Here is a 25,094-nt window from a genome sequence, read left to right as displayed (position 1 = left end):
TATGTTCTAAAATCCATAGCCTAAGTTTTCTAATGGTCTTCCCGACATAAAAAGTGGGACAGCTTGTGCAGGTTGCAATGTAAACAACCATCTTAGTATTGCAGTTGCAATAACCAGGGCATCTGATGGTTCTCCTGTAGTTTTGAACTGCAACATAGGGTCCATCATTAATGAATTTACAAATACTGAATGTACCACATTTGCTCATTTTAGACATTTTATATATGTTAACATTAGTATCCATCTCCATTAAATCTTTTAAATTCATGCCCCTACTATATGTTATCTCAGGGTGACAATCAATGGTATCAGTGAGTTCAACTTTGTTCCTAAAAACACTAAGCCATGTTTCCTGTACTATAGTTGCTATCTTTACTGCTGTTTCATTAAATGGGGGTACTAGAGCATCATTTTTCTTTTTCTTATCAATTTTTGATGCTTCGTTGTTCAATACATACTTGAGTATAGACTTGTATGTAGTATTTCTTTTCACCATCACCTCATTTCTAATATTGATCAATAGATCCAGGGGATATCCCCTATCACAAAACATATTTAGCAGTTTCTCCATTTCCTCCTGGAATACTCTATCGTCACTCACTAGTCTAGATAATCTAACCATCTGTCCCTTCACTAAGTTTTCTTTTGAAAATGGGGATGGCAACTCTCATAGTGTAAGAATGAGTTGGAATAAGTCTTCTTACGAAATATACCAGACTCAAGCCTGTCCTCATCCTCATAGAATAGTATATCCAGGTAGTCACAACCTTTGTCATGAATCTTACTTGTGAATTTTAGAAATGTTGTCGTAGTACCTAAAAACTCAACAAATTTCTGAATTTCTTCTTTGGTACCCTTCCAAAAAATTAATATGTCGTCCAAATAGCATAGGTAAAGTGCTATTTTGGACAAAAAATCAGAAGCAAAAATGGACTGTGTTTCCCAATGTGCTAAAACCAGATTGGCATATGTGGATGCACATCTGGCACCCATAGCTACTCCTGTACTCTGTTTGTAATATTCACCTTCAAATAAAATGTAATTATTTAATAATACCATTTACGTAAGTTCCACAATCAATTTACGCTTCACTGTGTGCATGTTCCCATATCTGAGTAGACAAGCTTCAAACATTTCCAATCCCGTAATATGTGGTATGACTGAGAACAAATTTACTACATCTATTGTGACCATGATCATATTAATATCAGTTTTGTATCGCCTAACAATGCCAAGGCAGTGCCATGAATCTTTTAAAATGTGAGGTAACTGGTTCAAAATGTTTTTGCAATGAAAATCCACAAATGAGGCCATAGCCTCTGTTTTAGAACCTTTAGCAAAGACTATCGGTCTAAAAGGTGGATTGTTCACATCTTTGTGGTCTACAGAGCTTATACTAAATTGGACTGGCAGTTGCACGAATTATTAATGGATGGTTCACTAAACAAAGATGAGTATGATTATCTAATGGTAGAGTTACCTACCATACCATCCATTTTTGGCATTCTGAAAATCCACTTCTGATTTTTTGTCCAAAATAGCACTTTACCTATGCTATTTGGACGCCATATTAATTTTTTGGAAGGGTAACAAAGAAGAAATATGGGAATTTGTTGAGTTTTTGGGTACTATGACCACATTTCCAAAATTCACAAGTAAGATTCATGACAAAAGTTGTGACTACCTGGATATACTATTCTATGAGGATGAGGACAGGCTTGAGTCTGGTACATTTCGTAAGAAGACTTATTCCAACTCATTCTTACACTATGAGAGTTGCCATCCCCATTTTCAAAAGAAAACTTAGTGAAGGGACAGATGGTTAGATTATCTAGACTAGTGAGTGACGATAGAGTATTCCAGGAGGAAATGGAGAAACTACTAAATATGTTTTTTGATAGGGGATATCCCCTGGATCTATTGATCAATATTAGAAATGAGGTGATGGTGAAAAGAAATACTACATACAAGCCTATACTCAAGTATGTATTGAACAACGAAGCATCAAAAATTGATAAGAAAAAGAAAAATGATGCTCTAGTACTCCCATTTAATGAAACAGCAGTAAAGATAGCAACTATAGTACAGGAAACATGGCTTAGTGTTTTTAGGAACAAAGTTGAACTCACTGATTCCATTGGTTGTCACCCTGAGATAACATATAGTAGGGGCATGAATTTAAAAGATTTAATGGAGATGGATACTAATGTTAACATATATAAAATGTCTAAAATGAGCAAATGTGGTACATGCAGTATTTGTAAATTCATTAATGATGGACCCTATGTTGCAGTTCAAAACTACAGGAGAACCATCAGATGCCCTGGTTATTGCAATTGCAATACTAAGATGGTTGTTTACATTGCAACATGCACAAGCTGTCCCACTTTTTATGTCGGGAAGACCATTAGAAAACTTAGGCTACAGATTTTAGAACACATAAGGGATATTAAAAACAACAAAACAGTGAGTTCATTATAGCTTCACAGCCAAAAATGTACGAGTTTCAAAAGAGTTTTATTTTTGTGATTGACAGAATTCCCAACAACACCAAAGGAGGCGATGACAAGGAATTATTGGAAGCAAAGGAATGTTTGTGGCATCTGAGACTGGATGCTTCCAATTCACCTGGAATTAATGATTACATTTCCATTTCTAGTATACTGAAACATAAATCACATTGCATTTAATGATTTTTTAATTAATTTTACAATGAATTGATGTTTTTCATAATTCATTTTTTAACATATACAGGCAGTTAATAAAATTTTAACATTAAACAGTATACAAACATTATATATTATATATATTTAAATATTTATATATAGCTATATAGGTTATTCATTTTTAAACATTGGATTGTTTAGATACATATATATTTATATTTATATTCAATTAGTCAGTTAACAATTATGAATTATTGACGATGTTAAGCACATTTTGTTATAGTTATTGCCATTACATTTTAGGAGGTTTTTTCTATGCAGCCATTGTATGTTTGTAATTTGCATATATGATTGCTTGAGTTGTTCATTGGTTTTAACTTTGGAGCGTTGTGACTTTAGTATATTTAAGGAAGAAATTTCCAACCAAATTATACTCTGATGATACCCAGTATGGTTTATGGGTGAAAGTGTTTAGTATAACTGTGTATCAGTTTATTTATTTTCCACTAGTTTTAATAAATGGGACCTTACACGGAACTGGTCTGCTTTTTTGTTTTACATTTGAGATTAGCATTCATGTAATATAAGCCTCTACTTGCTTTGGTTTAACTCTGTTAGACCTATACCCAGACAAAGAAAACAAAAATATATTTAAAAATCCTATAAAATTATGGTCCAAAACAGCAACCAGTAGTTTATTTCACATAAAACAGGTAAGCGCTTTCACGAGTGACAAGCTCGCTTTTTCAGACCTTAAAAACTTGTTAGAATTTGGCTATTACTTTAAACAATACCTTACTGGGAAACAGAAGCATGAAGAAATGTGGGGCTTATGGCCCATGTCTTTTTACTTTTGATTCAAACAACAATACAGTAACAAATTACCCTAAGACCATTATGGTCAAGGGAAATATGATTGCGACACCAAGGGAGATGTTTACCTCACCAGTTGCTTAAACTGCACTTCATTATATATATGAAAAACAAAACATGCAATAAGAGCAAGAATCTGCAAGCGTGTGTGTGCTATAATAAAGAAAGATCAAACTAATGCACTAAGTAGACCTGCATCGGTATCTAGGGATTTAATTTTTTTTTTTTTCCTGGAGAAAGTATTGAATTTTACGAGGAGAGGAGATTGGGAAACTCAGCTTGAAAACATCCAACCCCCTGGTTTAAATGAAAAAAAAAAATTCTATTAATAGTGTTTTGGTATTACGCTCTGCAAAATTATGAGTAGGCTTTCACTGAAACACCTTTGTTACAGTGTCGTAATATTTTTAAATACTTGTTTTATTATAAGTGGTGCTGCGGTAGCGTTGTCGCCTCACAGCAAGACGTCTCGTTCGATTCTCAGCTAGAGCGTCGTCTGTGTGGAGGCATGCGTGAATGGGCGTGCCTTCGTTGAAGGTTGTGCGTCAGGGCTGGTAACTCGGCACGTAAAAATCCACTACCAAAGATTAGCGGACCGGAGTTCCGCTGTGGCGACCCCTAACCGGGATAAGCCGAAAGACACAACAACAGCTTGTTTTATTAATATTTTGTGTCTAAATTTGTATGTTTTTAAATACATATTTTTTTATTTAAGATGCCTGAGTGTTTGGGGGATGGCATAAAGGTTGAGTTGTTTGCCTCCTTGACTCAGGGTACAGGGTTTCAGTCTCATCCTTGACCACTGTCTGGTCATTTGCTAGGTGTGTTGTGATCTGAAGACTGGTTGCCTAGTATTTACCTATGAACCTTCAGGCATTTTATTTTAAATGACATTTAGTGTGACTACAAAGGTCACATCACAGGATATTTTCTTATAAAATGAGAGAAAATGATTTGTTTTTAGTTCTGATGAAGTTCCATTGTACACTGTGGGAATGAAATGGTTAACTTTCCTCAGTAAACTGTGGCTACCTAAGTAAATTGATGTGTCTTGTTTGTTTACTGTAGACTAAGACAAATATGAGTGAAGTGGTTTAACATGTTCTCTGATTTTTTTTTTTTTTGGTTCTGCCCTGCTTCATCATGAGATACCCTACCCCATTTCCCCATTTCCATTGTCATGTATTCTCCAGTACCTTCTGAGTTTATGGGCTGGGGCCAACATGGAGCCTAAGGGCATCCAGGGAGATGCGGCTGTCTCACCATCTACTAGAGGATTTTTCGTTTATGCCTTCGTCCCCTGCAGTGTCTCTTGGTTGTATCAGGAAGGTGAGTGGTCATTGAGGATGTTCTGACGTAATACCCTACCTCCACAACAACTCAGTCATTGTCCCCACTCTATTCCGTCTTAGGACTACACTCCCAGCCTCCAGAAGGGATAATGGTGGGAACACCCTCGAGACTGCCCTCCCCTGGGATAGTAATGCCCATCCCTCTCCTGTACTGTCAGTCACCCAGAGTGGCGACAAAACCCAGGTTGGCTAGGCTGTAGTCAGGGTTTTACCCCTCTATGCTGCAGGGTGAACATGTTCTCTGATTTTGTAGCCTCATAAAAAAAAAAGAGTGATGGCGGACTTTATACTGCCTGTCAGTGATTGCTATTTTCCTGAGGTACAATGACTTTGGAGTGAAAATAATAAAGTACAGGGGCTGTAAGGAGCTTTCCCCCACATGAAGATGAAGGAAATTGCCCCTCCACAAAAATAATTTTTTTAAGAGTTTCGTATTTACTGGTATTCTTTACAAGCTCAACTATATTTGTTATGACTTAGAGAGTTTTCAAGCCTTAGCTTGTGCAACGCAAGCTATTTTTGCTACAATTTTACGTTTTGAGGTGTGGTGTCTTGAGAGAAATTTTGTTGACAACACAAAAACAGGAAACAAGCAAAATGTAAAAAAAAAAAAAAAAACTATGTGGGCATTAGATGAGGCAGAGGATGCCCCCCAGTGGTATAGATCACTGCTATGTTGCACCCTCCCCAAAAAAATCAGACTCCCTCTGGGACTGTAATATTGTGGAGTAGGCTTATTTCAATAAAACTACACTCACACATACACACTGCTGTGAGTAAAGAAGAATTGCAAGCAGAGAGGAAGGATTATATCTGTTAGAACAGTGATTCAATATTGTAATGGATCACCATGGATACAGAGTAAGACAGGGTAAAAATAGCAAAACTAATATGACACTTTTTTCCAAGAAACTGTTATAAAATAGCTGATCCATGTGGTTAAGATAAGGTTAAAAAGTTATGTTTTGTTATAATGCTTTTGTAAAAGAGAAGCCATTCCATGCTATCAGTTATGCAGTGTATTTTCTTGTTTAGCAAGATGTCTTTTTGTTGAAATAAACTTGTCATGCTCCTGTGAAAAATAAAGCATAGCTGACTTTCATGTTTATTTTGCCATTTGACGTGTTGACTGATTGCAGTTTTATGGTATTTCCAGTTGTTATAATTCAAGTTTCACACCCACAAGCTACCTCTGTGATCATGCCTAAATTTGTTTTCTGCATTTGAAAACAAAGACAGACTTTATGGTTGCACCTTCAGTGCTAAGTTACAGAGTCATAGTAACTGAAATGGAAGTAAACAACAGAATCTTATTTTTATTTAGGAAGTATCTTTTCTGGTGGTTTTAATAGGATTCAATGAATAAACAAACAGCAGGCGTGAAGATCAATATTTGGCTTTTTTGTGGAATAATTATTATATTATAAAATAAAAGACACTGAGAATTCACTTTTTGATATAGATGGTAGATTGAAGGGAAGATAAAACCAAACTGAAGATGTTCATCGTACGGATCACTGCTGCTGAAGTCTAAGCTATATGGGTTATATCCTGCACAGGATATAATAGCTGACCAGCTTCCAAAGATTCAGGACACCTTCCAAGAGCCTAAACTATTAGTCAGCTTGAGAGGAACTGACTAAAAGATGGGTTTGTGCACCAAGTTCAAAAGTATATTTTAAGCAAGGACTATATGTTTTTATTGACTATCACACAGCTTCACTGTACTTTTAAATGGGAATGCACTTTTGTTCTTGACATTTTAAAAGTTAATTTAAACATTCTAAAATTGATTTTCTTTCTGTGGAGAAACTGTGTTTAAATAACTTTGGGGGGGGGGGCTGTAAAAGTGTATTAAAGTGCTTTTTACTGTGTTTTACTGGGAAAAGTTACCTTTTACTAGTTTTTATATTTTGTCTCGGTTGGAGTGCGGGGAGTGCCTTCTGTGTGGAGTCTGCATGTCCTCCCCGCAGTTGGGTGGGCATTCGAAAGACATGTGTAAATGGGCGTGCCTTCATTGAAGGTTGGATGTCGAGCTGGCACCTTGGCGTTCGTGAAAATCTACTGCCAATCATTAGTGGACCAGAGTTCCGCTGTGGAGACCCCTAACCGGGAAAAGCCGAACGACAAACAACAACAACATATTTTATCAGTTTGTGATGCTTAGTTTCCCCTGAGAAATAAACACCATTTCTGGCTTAACCATGGAACAAACTACTAGTACCATAGTCAGCCCTACTTCTAGTCCCAAAAAGAAAAAGTTAACTGAACAGCATTTGCTACCACAGCAGGCTAGCAGATTGCCTTAGCCACAGGTGGGTGACTACTGTGGTCAAATCTGACTCCTCACAGCACTGATCTTTTTCCCCCTGATCCCTTTGATGTTGTCCATACAGCCACTCTACACCAGGGGTTAGCCATGTACTCTGATCAGTTTACAAGAGAGAGACACTCTTCTCGGTTTTAGGAGAAGGGCATGGGGGAGCCCCTGCTTAGCCAGAATTTTGTGCTCATCCCTGGGGATGCTGCTGCCATTAATAATCCTATTTGTCCAAAATTTCCTGTAAAAAAGAAACAAAAAACCTCACATGTAAATTCAACTGCACCAGTTTTATTATTAAGTCTGGCTGCAGGTCTTGTACAGGCTGTTGGCCCTTCTTCTCAGGTTGTTGTTGTTTGTCTTTCGGCTTTTTCCCGGTAAGGGGTCGCCACAGTGGAACTCCGGTCTGCTAATGATTGGCAGTAGATTTTTATGAAACGCCGAGGTGCCAGCTCGATGCCCAACCTTCAACGAAGGCATGCCCATTTATGCATGCATGTCTTTCGAACGCTACCCAACCGAGGGAGGACATGCAGACTCCACACAAAAGGCACTCCCAACCAAGCCGAGAATTGAACGGGAGAACCTCTTGCTGTGAGGTAACAATACTACTGCTGTACCACAGTGGCATTGGCCGTTCTTCTCAGGTAGTTTTCGGTAAAAGAAAAATGGATTCCTCTTTGATGAAGAGATTCAAGAAATTGAATCTGGAGGGGAACGTGACAGGACAGATACAGGTTTTTCTCCTCAGATTCTTTATTCAGTCAGTGGAGAGCGTGTTATCCGAGTTTCCCTATCAAGGATTCTCTTTCTCTGAGACTATTTCCAGAATGTGCCAGTGTTCTCTGTGGGAGAACACTGAGTTTTTTTAGTTCCTCAGAAAATACTATCAAATGTTACAAATGGAGTTCATAGAACCTCCTCCCATCCCCCCAGTGCTCTCAGTATTGGAGGATGTGTTTGTCACAGCCTGTGATAGCCAGCCTCTTGCACTTAAGAAAGCAGATCGACTGTGTAAAGTTTCTCAGACTTTCAAATTTGTATGCACTCATCCCAGACCTAACTTAGTAGCTATAACTTTAGTTAATCTATCTGCTACCATTCATTTATTTATTCTAATCCTCCCCCTTCTGACAAGGAAGGTAAAAGAGTTAATATGTTTGGGGAAAAGTGTATGCTTCTGCAACTTTAATTTTTAAAATTTTGAATCATCATGCTCATGTATTAAAGTTTATTCTGACTAATTGTGAAAGCATGAGAAATATTTTATCTGTATTTCCCTCTTGCAAGAAAAACTCTGCTTTGTGTAGTTTAGTTTCTTCAATTTCTCAGGCCGCCAATCATTTAAAATATGTTTATGACTCTGTCTGCCCGCGGTAGTGGTGCTTTGGTAGCGTTGTCACCTCACAGCAAGACATTGTCCTGTTCGATTCTCAGCTAGAGCGTCTTCTGTATGGAGGCATGCGTGAATGAGCGTGCCTTTGTTGAAGGTTGTGCATCAGGGCTGGTAACTCGGCACGTAAAAATCCACTACCAAACATTAGCAGACCGGAGTTCCGCTGTGGCGACCCCTAACCGGGATAAGCCGAAAGCTGTCTGCCTGGCTGCTTTCTCAGATCTTCCCAGAAGATATAAAAAGTAAAATTTTAAATTTGGTTTTGGACAAAGATTTAGTTTTTGAACCCTCTGCTTTAGAGATTATCAAAATAATTTGATGTGAGAGGTAAACCAATACAAGGAATCTCGCAGATTTTTCAGCCCTCCTTTTCCAAATCTTCCAATGGATTTTCTTCCCATTCGTTCAATTTTGGCAAGAAACAAATTAAACAGCCTCAGCAAAATGTCGGTAAGCAAATGTTTAAAAAACAATGGCAAGGAAGTTCTAAAATGAAAGCAGGACCCCCTCCATCGAATAAGGCAGAATGATTGTATAAGAGACCTTGTTCCCCCTCCAAAGCTGGCAATCCCTTATCCCTTCTAGAAAGTCTGAATTTCCATTTTTCTATTTGTCAACAAATTGTTTTAGACACATAGGTTCTGAGACTTATTCATCAAGGTTACCAAGGTTACAGATGGCAGTGGGAAGAAATTCCCCCTTTCCAGGTAATTATACCACATCTTCCAGACTTAACCCCTTTGTTCCCTCTGTCCTACAGCACATGCAGTCTCAAGGGATAATAGAAACAGTTCCTTATTACCAGTTGTGAAATTCTTTTTATTCAAGAATGTTTTTGGCACCAAAAAAGGAAATGTCTGGAGACTAGTTCAGGACCTTTCTTTCCTATGCTTCTGCTTCACAACCTGTTACCCCTTCTTCCTTATTTAAGTTATTTTGGTAATCCTGCTTTTAAAAGATGCTCAACATGACATTCCTATTCATTCAGACTTCAGATGTTTCTTAATGTTTTGTCTGTCTGCATCATGCTATCAGTTGTTTCCCTTATCCCTTGGGCTAACCACTGCTCCAAGACTGTTCACAAAGTGTCTAGCTCCTGTCTGGGCTACATGGTATGAAGTTCTTATCATATGTACACGGCTTGCTTATCTTTGTAGAATCTTTTTCAAAGCATGAAGAATCTCTCACTTGGGTGAGAGATTTCCTATGCATGCTGGTATTCCAGGAGAACATTCAAAAGTCTTTTTTGACTTTATCACAAAGGATTGTGTTCTTAGGGTGTTGCTGGACTCCTAAGTACAAAGAGACTTTCTTCCACAGGGAAAAAAATAGAGCTATATTTTGATCTACTTCAATGGTTTTTCCACTCAGACTTGGGTCACTGTGAGGGAATACCTCATGATTCTGGGTCCCATGACATCTATGATTCTTATTATTCCTCTGACAAGTCTCCATATGAGAAAGATACAATAGTATCTGAACTCTATTTGGACCCAGCACCAAAACCCGTTATCTTTTCAGATTCCATTTCTGAGATTTTTAAGAAGAGAAATTATATGGTGGAGACATCAAATATCCCTGAATCCAGGTCTCCCCTTTTCCCCTCCTGCTGCAAAGCAGTTAGTCAACACAGATGCCTTGGACATTGCTTGGGGAGCAGTGTCAAAGTGGATAAAAATGCAAGGTATCTGGGATAACAAATACAGACAGAGACACAGGCACATAAATATAAAAGAGATGCTTGCCTTTATCGAGGCATGCATCTCTGAATCACCTCTGGTCACCAGCACTATTTCAAGTTGGTACAGGCAATACCTCAGTGATGTGCTATATAAACAAGCAAGGGATAATCAGATCTTACCTCCTATGCAGACTAGTCATGTTACATTGGGATATAGATTTAAAGCACAATCTCAGTCTACATGCATTCTACTCCTTCTGAGAATGACAAAGCAGACCCTCACAAATGGAACCTAGATTGGGGGGGGGGTCCTTCAAGATTTGATCCATCTGTGGAGAGTTCCTCAAGCAGACTTTTTAGCCTCATCTCTGAACAATCATTATCATCATCAACCCTCTTTTTCCCATTTTCTACGTGGTATCAGGGTGTTGAGTCACTTGCCACCATCTCTCTCTGTTCAATGCTACTCTCCTACCTTCTTCTATAATCATGCTTGACTGTCTCAGGTCTTCTCTCACACAATCCATCCACCTCTTTTCTGGACACCCTCATTTTTTCTTGCCTTCTTCCTGTCTGTCCCAAATGTTTGTCATCAGATTGTCTTCTGCTTTCCTGCACATGTGCCTGAACTACCATAATCTGTTCCCTTTTATGCAATGGGAGCTACTTTAGCTTCTGCTATTATGTCCTCATTCCTTTGCCTGTCCCACAGTGCACATCCTACCACCCATCTCAGGCACTTCATCTCCATCACCTTAAGCTTTCTCAACTACTCTGCCTTTACTGCCCAGACTTCTGTGCCATACAGTAGTGCCAGATGCACCACTGTTTTGTACACCTTACTTTTGAGCTTCTTTGACATTCTTCTGTCATACCCTACCCATGACACTCTGTGCTAGTTGGCTGCATCCTCTCTGGTTCCAGCTTTGACCTCCTCATTCAGACTTCCTTTCTCCTCAACCACCCCTCCCAGATACTTGAAGCTGTTAACCTGTTCCACTATTTTGCCTTCTATCTCAGTTCTCAGCTTCTTCTGATTTCTCCATTTACTGCTGTTACCACTGTTTTATCTGTACTTAACTTCAACTGAAGCACCTTCAGTTTTGCATTCCATTCCTCTACCCTTTGTTGAAGTTCTTGCTTAGTAACTGCCTGTTACGCCACATCATCTGCATACAGCAACTTTGTTAATCTGTCTCCTATGACCTGTTTGATAATGTAGTCCATCACTAGTCTGAACAGCAGTGGGCTCACAGCTGAACCCTGATGCACACTCACTCCCACTAGAAACCCTTCTGTAAGACTGAATACTGTTTGTACTAGAGTCATTGGTTCCTTGTACCTAGCTTGCACTAGTTCCACCAACATTTCTGGGACAGTGAACCACTGCAGGACTGCCCAAATCAGCTTTCTTGGGACCTTGTCATATGTGTTTTCCAAGCCTAGGAATGTCCAGTTGGACTCTTTCCTTATTTTTAGCTTATGCTGAAGTATCTGTCGCACTGCTAACATTGGGTTGGTTGTGCTGCATCCTGCTCTGAATCTGACCTGCTTATTTCCCATCTTACTTTCTACTACACTACATATTCATTTATCAATCATCCTCTTCAGAACTCTTATGCATTGTGACAAAAGTGTGATACCTCTGTACTGTCCACAGCTGTGGATGCCCCCTTTGTTCTTGTACACTGGCACAGGTATGCCTATTCTCTAGTCATCTGGGATACACCTTTCTCTCCGCACTGCTATGAGTACCCTCAGGAGCCATTTCTCCTGATCTCACCCAACATCTTGAGCATAGCTGCTGTGACCTCATCTGATCCTGCTGCTTTCCCTGACTTCATTTTCCTTAATGATGCTCTTACTTATTCTATCCTGGGCTCCTCCTCTTCTCTCACCTTAGGCTTAGTCTGGGCTAGTACAGCTTCTCTAGGGTTTTCTTCATTCAAAAGCTCCTAAAAATACTCCTTCAATATGCCTTTGATGTGCTGTGGACTGGAGAGCAAGTTGTTTCTGGCATCGCTTGTGAAGGGTCTCTGACTATCTTCTTTACCTTTCTGTCTTTTGCCTTACAGTGTGATAGTGTTTCTTTGTACCATTCACTGAGTTGGTAGACTGCCTCTGATTCCTTGTTCTTTACTACTGCAACTCCTGTCTTACCCTCTTTGTAAGCCAACCAGTATTCCTTCTAGTCTAATCTGTCTTTTCTATCTCCCCCTTTTTCCTTCTATCTTTTGATGACTTCCTGGACTTCTGCATTCCACCACCAGCTTTCATTATGTACCTTATTTCCGTACCTGGTTTGACCACATATCTGTTCTGTAGCTGTTACGCATGCTATTTTGAGGTGTTGCCATTCTTCTTCAACTCTATTTTCTCTTATTCTTGATGTGCTAGAGCCCTGATTTTGAAGTGTTTTGCTTTCTCTCCAGTCAACTTCCAGGTCTTCAACATGGTCCCTGTTGACCTTAGAGCTTTCTCAGACCACTATGTGAGGGTGATTATAAAAATAAGTGGTTTATGTTGTGGGCTGACTGTTTCACTGGGGATGACTTTGCAGTCACTGAGTCCACCCCCAGTGCCCTTTCCTAACTTGGAGGAAGTCTACCTAAGTTGCATGATGGTCACTTTTGTATGTGATCTTGTGATTGTCTCTCTTTCTGAACCATATGTTGGTACCATCAAGCCATTTGCCAGACAGAAGTCCAGAATGGCCACTCCTTCTTTATTCCTGTTACTCCATCCATGGGGTCCCAGGCAGTACTCATATCCTGTTCTGTCTGTCCTGATATGTGCATTCAGGTCACCCATTATCAACACTAATTCTTGTTGTCTTGCTTTATCTAGTAGGTCCTGAAACTGCTGTCTGACTGCACTCTTTTCCTCACTATCATAACCCTGCTGTGGGGCATAGGCTGAGATTATGAATACTGCTCTGCCATTACACTGGAGTCTGATTGCCATTGATCTCTGAACAATCAGCTGAAAGAAATTCTGCTCCAGGACTCCATACAAGGAAGCGCTGGAAGACCGAAGCCTTTTCTTTTCCTTGGACAGGAGTGTTTCTGTATGCTTTTCCACTGTTTACACTGATATTCAGGGAACTTTTGAAGATTCAGAAGGAATCCCCCAAGATCATTGTGGTGACTCCCTTCTGGTCCAAGCAACAGTGGTTCTCCCTTCTTTTGGAATTGGAAAGTGGCAATTACTACAAGCTTCTTTACAGAATGTATCTACTGACCTAAGAACAGGGGTGTTTGATACATCCTGAGCCCACCCAACTTTAGCTGACTGTCTAGATGATAGGGTGTTAATACTGCTTAGTTACTTGTTTACTGAGGATGTGCAGCAGGTACTAATAGAGGTAAGAAAGCCCCCTACTAGAAAATCATATATACACAAATGGACAAGGTCTAGTGTTTCTCTGGTCTTAGGTTCATAGGTTCATAGGTAGGTACTAGGCTATTGGCCCTAGGGCCTATATAAGCCTAGCCAAACAGCACTCTTACAATATTTGTGTGAATTACTTTCCTATGGCCTATCCTATTCTTCTATCAAGGATCATTTGTTGGTCATTTCATCATGTCTGCCCATGGATTCCCCCTCTTTCAAGGCACTCTCATGTCAGAATGCTCTTGAAAGGAGTATTGCATAACAGACCTACAAAGAAATTGTTGGCTCCTCCTTGGGATCTTAAATTTGTGTTAGAGACTGCTGCAAGCTGATAACAAAAGCACTTGGACTGCATTTTTGCATTCAGAGAAGAACATTTTAATTGCATTTATATTGCCATTTAAATTAGTTTTGTCTGTTTTTCACTTTTATCTGAAGTTAAAGCTATTAATTTAAGGCATTGTTATAGTCTGCATTGCTTTTTGGTTTCTTTGCTTGGCCTAGGGGTTTTTATGAGTTTGGTTTCCTCCCTCCCTCCCTTCCTATTGCTGTTTTGTTTTCATACTTTGAGGCTTTTGAGCTGCCTGTCCCTCCTGTATAGCTCCTCCCAGTGTTATCCCCTCTGCTCATCTTACTTGATGTCCTTACATTCATCGCTGCAGTATTTATCATGTATGGGATTCCCTGCCATGGAAGCCCGACATCCGGCCAGTCTATCAAAGCCTACCATTGCTTTAAGGTACGTTGAACATCACCCAAAAGCACCTTGCGTAGTGTAGGGCATAAAGATGACGTTCAGGCGTAACATCCTCAGAACCACTTTGCCGCCAGTCCGAACATTGCTTCTAACCATCAGTCTGTTTGCCTACGTCTGTTTCTGCATTTTTGTATTCCGGTGATTTCTCCTGTTTGCTGAAGTCTGCACCCTTGCAGATAAGTACCCATTTGGGGTTTTGTTCTTTTTCTTGATTTTTTTTTGTGCTGTTTGGGGTTAATGTCATCCAGGAAGGGTAAATGCCAGTATAGGAGACAGATTCCCCATAAAGACCACTAGAATGAGTGTCGTTTTTGCCTAGAACAGTGATGGCGAACATTTTGGGCTTGGTATGTCAAAAAAGTCAGAAAATGCCCTAACTTGACTCTGCTGGCATGTCGTCACCAACATCCCGCTCAACAAAAGAGAAACAATTCTTTACCAGTCGTGTAGTGCTGGTACCATCCTAATCATTTTGTCTTTTCTTTTCTTTCTCTGGTTGAATATTACCCCTCGCCCCTCATGTTATGATGTTGTTTATTTCATACCTATCTCTCCCCCTCCTGTTATATTGCTGTCCATTCAATACCTTCCCATTCCTCCTGCTATGCGTGTGTCCATTCCAACACACCCTATCCCCCGTTATACTTGTGTCCATTCAATACCTATCCTCTCATGCTATGATTTTTATCCATTCCATATATACCCATTCCCCTCCCTCTCCTCTCCTGTTATCCTGTTATATTTCTGTCCATTCCATACCTACACTGTCCTAGCCCTGCTATGCTTGTGCCCATTCCATATCTACTCCCATCATGCTATTTGTTATTTTGGTTGATCTGATGAAGTTTTACAACTTTAGGATGAAAGTGGTTTTCTTAAATATATATTTCTTGTTTAGTTGCATAACATGTGCCGAAAATAAAGCGTGGAGTGTTACTAAAGATGGCATGTGCAGCAAACTGCCTGTTTTTGTGCTCATTTGTTTTCAGCTTTTTTTAACTTCTTTTAATGCTGCTTATATTTTAAATAAATAAGCTTTTCACAAGTTGCCTTACCTTTTTCCTTTCTGACACTGTGGAGAGGTGATGCCACCAATATTATTGTGAAGTCTGAAGTGTGGGTGGACTCCACGGACTTCAGCTTCCTTCTCTCACGTGCTGCTGAATCTTGTGCTAATTGGTCAATCTGCAAGCTGAGATAACCAGTCATCTTGAATTATATGTTTACATCGTAAACTCCAAACATCCGCATAAACCACTTTATTTCTGGACAATCAAAATAAAAAAATAAAAAATAAAAACATACAGGTCTTCTTTAACTTTTTTGGTAAGTCAGCGTGTCACTGAAAATATTACAGCATATCACCTTTGACACACGTATCATATATTTTCCATCACTGGCCTATGAGCTTCTCACGACCATATGTCTTGCCGGGCTATACTGCTCAGACAAGCTCCACGTGGGTTTACAGAGTGGTCCTAGCAGCAAGGAACTCGAAAAAGCGACTATGTTCTGGATTTAAGTATATTTGCTTTTTTTCACTGGAAATAGCTTCTGTTGCTTACTTTAAACTAGCCTGAACTGTTTTTTTTCTGATTACTGCATTTATTTTTTAAATCGGCACTTAAAGTTACATTTAGTCGAATTTAATCGAAAGTTTGTTTGTTTGTTTGTTTCATTTAACTGTGGAGGCTGCCCACTAAAGTGTGCTAGCCTGTGTAACTAATTTATCACTGTCTCTGCATTTTCTGTGTATTTCTACAAAAAAACCCCAAAAAAACAAAAAAATAATCCTTGTTTTCCCGCCTTTCTCGACTAGTTTAGACCAGTATACAGGCATTGCTGTATTCTGGGCTGTGGTGTAGTTCCTATGTTGTCCATTACCTTACTTGGATAGAAGGAAGTTTCTTTGCTCACCAGTGGGAGTGGGGAGCCTTGAGCAGCCTACCTGTCCTTGGGGGAAGTGACCTCAGCACAAGAAGCTGTAGTAATTGGTTGTTTGGGACCATTCCTAGCTCCTTTGTAGTTCACTGCTTAAAATCCACCTCTGGGCGTTTTTTTCTGGCTATACTGCTCAGACAAGCTCCACGTGGGTTTACAGAGTGGTCCTAGCAGCAAGGAACTCGAAAAAGCGACTACCTTCTGAATTTAAGTATATTTGCTTTTTTTCACTGGAAATAGCTTCTATTGCTTACTTTAGACTAGCCTGAACTGTTTTTTTCTGATTACTGCATTTATTTTTAAATCTGCACTTAAAGTTACATTTAGTCGAATTTAATTGAATGTTTGCTTGTTTGTTTGTTTAATTTAACTGTGGAGGCTGCCCACTAAAGTGTGCTAGCCTGTGTAACTAATTTATCACTGTCTCTGCATTTTCTGTGTATTTCTACAAAAAAAACAAAAAAAACAAAAGAATAATCTTTGTTTTCCCGCCTTTCTCGACTAGTTTAGACCAGTATACAGGCATTGCTGTATTCTGGGCTGTGGTGTAGTTCCTGTGTTGTCCATTACCTTACTTGGATAGAAGGAAGTTTCTTTGCTCACCAGTGGGAGTGGGGAACCTTGAGCAGCCTACCTGTCCTTGGGGGAAGTGACCTCAGCACAAGAAGCTGTAGTAATTGGTTGTTTGGGACCATTCCTAGCTCCTTTGTAGTTCACTGCTTAAAATCCACCTCTGGGCATTTTTTTCTGGCTATACTGCTCAGACAAGCTCCACGTGGGTTTACAGAGTGGTCCTAGCAGCAAGGAACTCGAAAAAGCGACTACCTTCTGGATTTAAGTATATTTGCTTTTTTTTCACTGGAAATAGCTTCTGTTGCTTACTTTAAACTAGCCTGAACTGTTTTTTTTCTGATTATTGCATTCATTTTTAAATCTGCACTTAAAGTTACATTTAGTCGAATTTAATTGAAAGTTTGCTTGTTTGTTTGTTTAATTTAACTGTGGAGGCTGCCCATTAAAGTGTGCTAGCCTGTGTAACTAATTTATCACTGTCTCTGCATTTTCTGTGTATTTCTACAAAAAAACGAAAAAATAATCTTTGTTTTCCCGCCTTTCTCGACTAGTTTAGACCAGTATACAGGCATTGCTGTATTCTGGGCTGTGGTGTAGTTCCTGTGTTGTCCATTACCTTACTTGGATAGAAGGAAGTTTCTTTGCTAACCAGTGGGAGTGGGGAGCCTTGAGCAGCCTACCTGTCCTTGGGGGAAGTGACCTCAGCACAAGAAGCTGTAGTAATTGGTTGTTTGGGACCATTCCTAGCTCTTTTGTAGTTCACTGCTTAAAATCCGCCTTTGCACGGCTTTGCGTGGTCATGCGCATAGCGCAGCGCCGGTTAAACAAGGTTAAACTTGGTTAAACAAGGTTAAACTTTTTCTGGCTCCGCCAAGTCTACTCTTCAATTTTTCCCTTAGAACTGTTCTACTTGCAATCTAAACAGCCTATACTCTATCTGAAAAGCTCAGCACTTGCTCCTAAAGCATTTTTATACAGGTAAAGCACTCTTAAACAAAAGAAAGTACTTCATTCACCTAAATTCTGTTGAGTACACATCTCCCTATAGGTTCTTTCTGACTCAGTTACACAGCAATCTTTTTCACTATTTCTAGCATGTCGAAGGGTCAGTTGCTGGCGTCCTCTCCTGTTCAGCTGGTGAATCTGGGAATATTGAGGCAATGTTACAATTGCCTCATGTACAAAGACAACCCTCTCCTCCTCCCAACAAATACAAATATATGCGAGAGATGCAACTATATAGCCAAACTGGAGGCTGAGCTCTCTCAATTCAGAACTGGCAAGACCAGTCAGGAGGAGAAGGTAACCACGCACAGCACAAACCCAGTCTCACATAGAACTATCACAACAGCAAACCAAACACATAAACACACAAAAACATGCTCGGAGGCGCTGATTAAAAATCTACCAAAACAACAGAGGCCTCCAAAGCAGACACCCAAGCAACCACCACCTCAAGACATAGCACATGCAACACATATTTCACAACGTCAGTGTGCTAAACAGTCACAGCCCTTAAGGCCAAACAACATGCCAGACACACTTGTAATACGTGACTCCATAGTCAGACACACTGACGTCCCGCTCACCAGACTGAACAAGGAAAAGGTCACAGTAAGCTGCCTGTCGGGAGCTAGAATCCGCCACATAACACAAGCACTCAGGTCACTCCACAGCAAGTACAAATATGACTCAGTCATTGTACATGCCGGTGTGAACGACCTGAGACGTACCTCCCTTTACTACATGAAAAGAGACATAGAGGAGCTCTCTGATTATGTAGCCCAGGCTGGTATGACCCTGACCCTGAGCAACATCTTACCCTCACCAAGAATGATGCCACAGTACAAAGACAAAATGAGCAGTTTTAACAATTGGCTTAATTACTGGTGTCATTCTAAGGGGATCCAATGTCTGTCTGCTTGGGTGACATGCTTGACAAGCCACGCTGCTTCGCAAGGGATGGCTTGCACCTGTCACCCCTGGGCTTCCGAATATTGGCCAAGGCTCTTGCCACCCCCATAGTGCCTTTTTTTAGGCAAGGCTCAAATGACAAACCTACCTCCCTAGAAAACACAAGTGAAAAAAAACTAAGGGTAATGCTGCTCAATGCCAGAAGTCTAAACCTCAAGATGCACGCCCTCGAAGCCCTCCTCAGTATGGAGAACATCGATGTCTGTGCAGTTACTGAAACCTGGTTCAAGGCTCCTGAGAGCACACCAGCAGTATCAGGTTTTACCTCATATCATGCTTTCCGGCCCCAAAACTTGGACCGAACCACAAAAGGAGGGGAAGTATCCATTTTCAACAAAGATACCCACACCTCCAGGTTAGTGGCAATGCACAAAGCATCGGAGACTATCCAGGTGCAACTAACCATAGGCAAAACTGCCTTACAGTTTGTAGCATGCTACAGACCACCCTCTCAAACTCAGGAACCCCACACAGCCTTCCTGAAGACACTGGAGAGTATGAATGTCTCTCCAAATACCATCATTTTGGGAGACTTCAACTACCCAAACATAGACTGGGAACATTACTCAAGCCCCAACACCCTAGCCCAAAGGTTCCTAGAATTCATAAACTCAAATGCAATGGAACAACTAGTCACCATTCCCACAAGAGGAGACAATATACTAGACCTGATCATCACAAACATGGGGACAAAATGCTCCACACCGGAAGTATGTCCCTCTTTGGTAAGATCAGACCATAAATTAATCTCACTGGAAATCCACATCCCGTCCCCACCCCCTGCACAAAAGACCACAGTGAAGAACTTCTCAAAAGCAAACTTCACACTTCTTAAGACTGAAGTGGTATCCTTCAAGGCCCCTGGGCCAGTGGAAACCACAACCCACACTGCTGAATCCTTCGCAAATGCCTTCTATGGGCACCTTCAAGAATGCATGGATCATGCAATCCCAAATAAAACCAAGACCCATTCCCCCAAAGGCAGGCGCCCGGTCTGGTGGACCCCAGCCATAAACAAACTTTACAACAGGAGAAGGAAGCTACTACATGACAGAGCAAAATCCCTAAAAGGGAAGGCATCTCTGATCAGTACAAGCAAAAAACTACGATCACTCATAAAATTATCCAAGGCCAACTTTGAGAGAAAAATCGCAAAAGACACAAAAGACAATCACAAGGCCTTCTTTAGCTATGTTAGAAACCTGGGTGGAAACTCCCAGATATGCTCAGAGCTAGTCCAAATTGACACAAAATACACTGAACCCACTGACATTGCCAACATTCTGGCAGACAGGTTCAGTGCAAATTTCTCCTCCCCCTCCCCCCAAAAGGAGAAATAACTATCCAGGCAGAGTGTAGCCTCCCTAACATCTCAGATGCCCAGGTGAGAGCTGCCCTCTCTAAAGCTAAAAACACAGCATCAATGGGACCGGATGGTGTCCTGGGCTGTGTGCTACATGAACTCCAAGAGGAACTAAACCCACACATAAGGCTGCTGTTTAATCTTAGCCTTACTACAGGATACTTACCCAAAGAGTGGCGTACGGCAACAGTTGTCCCACTTCACAAAGGCGGTGCTTCTACGGACCCTGGAATTTACCGCCCCATAAGCTTGACGAGCCTGGTCTGCAAAGCTATGGAGAGGATCATTATGGAACTTATAAACAAAGACATTGGGGACCTACAGACATTGGATTCTACCCAATTTGGCTTTGTCAAGGGCAGATCCTGCCTTTTGAACTTGGTCGACTTTTTTGAAACAGTCACTAAGGCCATTGATGAGGGTAAGGCAGTTCACACAGCCTACCTTGACCTTGCAAAAGCCTTTGACACAATACCCCACTCGGGCATCATAGACAAACTCACCAGCTTAAATGTAAACCCATATGTCACAAGATGGGTTGCAAACTGGCTCAAGGACAGAACCCACAGGGTCAGAGTTGCTGGAGCTATGTCAGACTCTAAGCCAGTCACAAGCGGTGTCCCACAGGGCTCAGTCCTGGGACCCCTCTTGTTCGGCATTTATTTTTCCAAGGTACAGGCAAACATAGGAGGATTGTGGCTGACAAAGTTCGCAGATGACTGCAAACTGGGCCATAATTGATACTCCAGCGGACACAAACATCCTTCAGAGAGGCCTCATAGAAACGGATAATTGGTGCCAGAGCCATGGCCTTAAGCTGAATGCCAAAAAATGTATAGTCATACCCTTTGGGAAAAACAAGGTACCAACAAATTACCACATAGGCGGTAATCCATTAAGTACGGAAGAGGTAATCAGGGACCTAGGGACCCAGGTTGACAGTAATCTCTCATTTGACACTCACATTGCCAAAGTGGTTAGGAAGACCTTCTAATATTGCCCACCTTATCATGAAGGGTTTCACATCTAGATCAAGAGAGGTCATTGTGCCCCTGTACTCTTCTCTTATCAGGCCAATGATTGAGTACAATGCCCCATTTGGGATGTATCTCACCCGACACCTGCAGCTGTTGGAAAGACCCCAAAAGTTCCTCACCAAGAGGATAAAGGGTCTTAAACATATGTCATATGCTGCCCGACTGAAAAAACTCCAACTCTATTCAGTCGCATACCGCCTACTCAGAGGTGATCTGTGCCTGACGTACAAGGCCATGTCCAATCCTGAATTAATGGACATGCTCCACCTCAGAAAATCCAAATCCATCAGAGCCACGAGAACAAGTGACTTAAACCTCAACACAGAAATAAATAGGATGTGCTGGAGGGACAGATTCATAACCCAGAGGCTCCCTACACTCTGGAACAGAATCCCAGTCCATGTTAGGCAGAGCCCCTCACTGACTCTATTCAAGAGAAATCTCGACGAGTGGATGGGAGATCGTAGGTTTACCCCGGGGGTCATCTCTGTGTCACTACTAGACAGAGACATAGTAAACTAAACCCTAAAAGGGCGTAGTATTCTCATCCTAAGGGGTGGTGTAAGCCACATACACTCTGGCTAGGCTTATAAATGCCTTAGGGCAGACAGCCTAGTACGAACCTATGAACCTATGAACCTATGATTTGTCAGGCATTCTTCCCAAAAATCTTTCATAGTAGTCTTTCTTCTGTTTCATTGTATCTTGAGAACCAGTGTCTTAAGCTTCTTGATAAAGATACAGTGGAAGGAACTTCCCACCCCGAAGATCAGCCATCAGGGAAGAAGAAGGTGAAAAAGGTAAGATCAAAATATTCCACTGTCCAACCTATGCCAGGTGTTTCTCCTGAGGTTATTACAACCCCAGAGGCTCACCTGGCTGTGTTGTTGGATTTCTCTGCCACATCCGGGTTGGAGACTGGCAAGGATCTCATGGGTAGCATGTCCAACGAGGCTTTGCAGGCATCCATTTTGGACGTTAAGGGGGAATCATGGTTGATTGTTTCTGAGGGGCCAAGGGGGGATATGCAGATTTTTCATAGGGAAGAAGTTCCTACTATGGTTGCTGAATGCTGTCCTGAGTGAGAGCCTTCGCAGTTTTCTAGGGCGGATGTTCCCTTAAAAAAGAAACAGAAAACTGAACATGTTTCTTCTGCTCCTAGGGATCCACAAAGTGAGCGGCAGGCCTTAACTCAGGAGTTACTTAATGCTTTACTGTCATTAAGGCCTTCTCAAGGGGTTTCGGTTCCTGCTGCTCCTTGATCCTCTTCTCCACTTAAAAGGCCCAGAGAACTCAATTCTTTTGAGGAAGAGTTGGATTCTGGTGAAGAACCCCTTACTTATTCTACTCAGATTCTTTCTCCTTTGGACTATGGGTCAGAGGAGGAGGACTCTAATAGTTCTGATACTCCTTTTGAGGAAATTTCCTTTGGGGACACAATCTCTAGGATGCTGGATTTTTTTAAATGGGATTGTGCTCAGGTCTCTGATAGCCAAAGGAAGTACTATGAGTTACTGCAGATGGAATCTTTTAAACCTATGACCATTCCTCCTGTCTTGGCTGCTTTACTGGATGTTTTTTCCAATGCCTCTAAAGTATCTGATTCTCTGTCCCCTGCTCCCAAGAAGCCTGTTAGGTTTTATAGGTTGCCTGAGGATTGTTTCTTTTTGTTCAGATGTCTTGCTGCTGACCCCTCTGTGGTATCTGTGGCCTCTGATAAGCTGTCTCAGTTGGTTCTTTCATCCAAGTTATTGCCTTCTGACAAGGACAGCAGAACCATGGACAGGCTGGGTAAAAAGGTTTATACTTCTGCAACCCTAGCTTTTAGGGCAATTAATTATCAGACCCATAGATCTAGGTATGTGTTGGCTCTTTTTTCTCAGGCTTGTCGGCTTTTTTCTGATGATCTATACTCTGAGAGTAAATCTTCTGCTCTTTCCTTGCTAGGAATTCCTCTCAAGTAGTTCATCATTTTATCAAATGTAGTTATGATGCAGCAGATTCCTCTTCTAGGGCTGCTGCCTTTGGTTCAGTAATGAGGAGGTATTCTTGGCTTAGGCTTCAACCATTACCTGATAATATTTAATTTTAAGTTGATGGATGCTCCTCTGGATAATAAACTTTTATTTGGAGAAGCAGCTGCTGGTTTGTTTAAGTATCTTCAGGACAAGTGGAAGGGCTTACAGGAGCTTAAACGTGTTTGTTTCTCCTGTGCCTAAATTTCAGAGAAACTACCCTTCTAACCCAGCCCTTGTTCATAGGTAATCTTCCCCTCCTGCTAAAGATAAAAAGGCTGGTAAACTGGCTCCTCCTGCTAAGGCCACCCAAACTGCAGAGATTCAGAAGTCTTCCTTTCCTGATAAACCAGGTGCTGTATGACTGTCCACCTGTTCCCAGCTGAATTCCTCTTTCTATTCACCTTTCTCTTCCTATTTGGCTTTGAATCACTCAGGATTCTTGGGTTCTGTCACTCATTCATCAGGGGTACTTCACTGAGTGGATTTCCCATCCTCTTTTTATGGGCATTCCCCAGCCTCCATGGAAACAACTTCCTTTTTTTCCCAGAGGTTCTTTGAGATATTTTGTCTCAGGGTACTATTCAAGAGGTGTCTGTGTCCCAACGAGGGGAGGAGTTGTATTCAAGAATGTTTTAGTGCCCAGAAAAGAGGGTACTTGGAGACTAATTCTAGACCTTTCTCATCTAAACACTTTTCTGAAGGTGCCTTCCTTTCAAATGTTGTCCCTTCAGATTCTGGTTCCTGTCTTGCTCCCTCAGGCCTTTCTGGTGTCTCTGGATCTCAAGGATGCTTATCTCCATATTCCGATCCATCCTCTTTTCAGGGAGGTTTTGCGTTTCTCTGTTGCTTCCTGGAATTTTTAGTTCTGTGCTTTGCCCTTTTGACCTTTCTACTGCCCCTAGGGTGTTCAACAAATGCCTCGCTCCTGTGACTGCTTTTTGCAGGCTTCAAGGCATTCAAATATTTCCTTATTTGGATGACCTGCTGATTCATGCATCCTCTCCAGAGATCCTCTTACAAAAATCTTTGTTTTGCCATTTCTCTTTTTCAGAGCCTGGGTTTCACAATAAACTTCAAATAGTCTTCTCTGACTCCTTCTTAGGATCATGTATTTCTGGGTTGCTGGATTCAGACGATGCCAATGCTGACATCCCTGCCTCTGCCAAAGACATTTCTTACTTTCAAACTGTTCTTCTCCTGGCTTCCATTATGGGCAAGGAGTTTCTGAGAGCTTTGGGTTTCATAGCTTCCACCATTCTGATGCTTCCTCTGGCCAAACTTCACATGAGGAAGTTCCAGCAGTCTCTGAAGTCAGTGTGGCTTTAACATACGCATCCTTTAGACTTTAAAGTTCCTCTTCTTCCTTGTTTCAAGAAGGAACTTTTCTGGTGGATTTAGCAGTTGTCTCTGAATCCAGGGCTCCCTTTTCATCCCCCTCTTCCCTCTCAGGATCTATTCACAGACACTACAGATGTGGGATGAGGAGCAACTTTTGGCTCCCTGAAGGTACAGGGAGTGTGGTTACCTCGTCAGCAGAAGGGGCATATCAACATTAAATAGATGAGAGCTCTTATGCTGGCTCTTCAGGCTGTTCATCAGCTTTTGTTTCCGGGGCCTCTCAAGGTATTCACAGACAATACCACAGTTATGTGGTATATAAACAAACGGGGGGGGGGAACAAGATCTTACGTTCATTACTGGTTGGCACTTCTGGTATGGGAATCTGGCTGTCAAGTATCAAGTAATTCTT

This window comes from Protopterus annectens, chromosome 2.part1, assembly GCF_019279795.1.
Source record: "Protopterus annectens isolate FY-2018-M chromosome 2.part1, PAN1.0, whole genome shotgun sequence".
In the NCBI taxonomy this organism is placed as follows: Eukaryota; Metazoa; Chordata; order Ceratodontiformes; family Protopteridae; genus Protopterus; species Protopterus annectens.
This window is presented reverse-complemented; position numbering follows the sequence as displayed.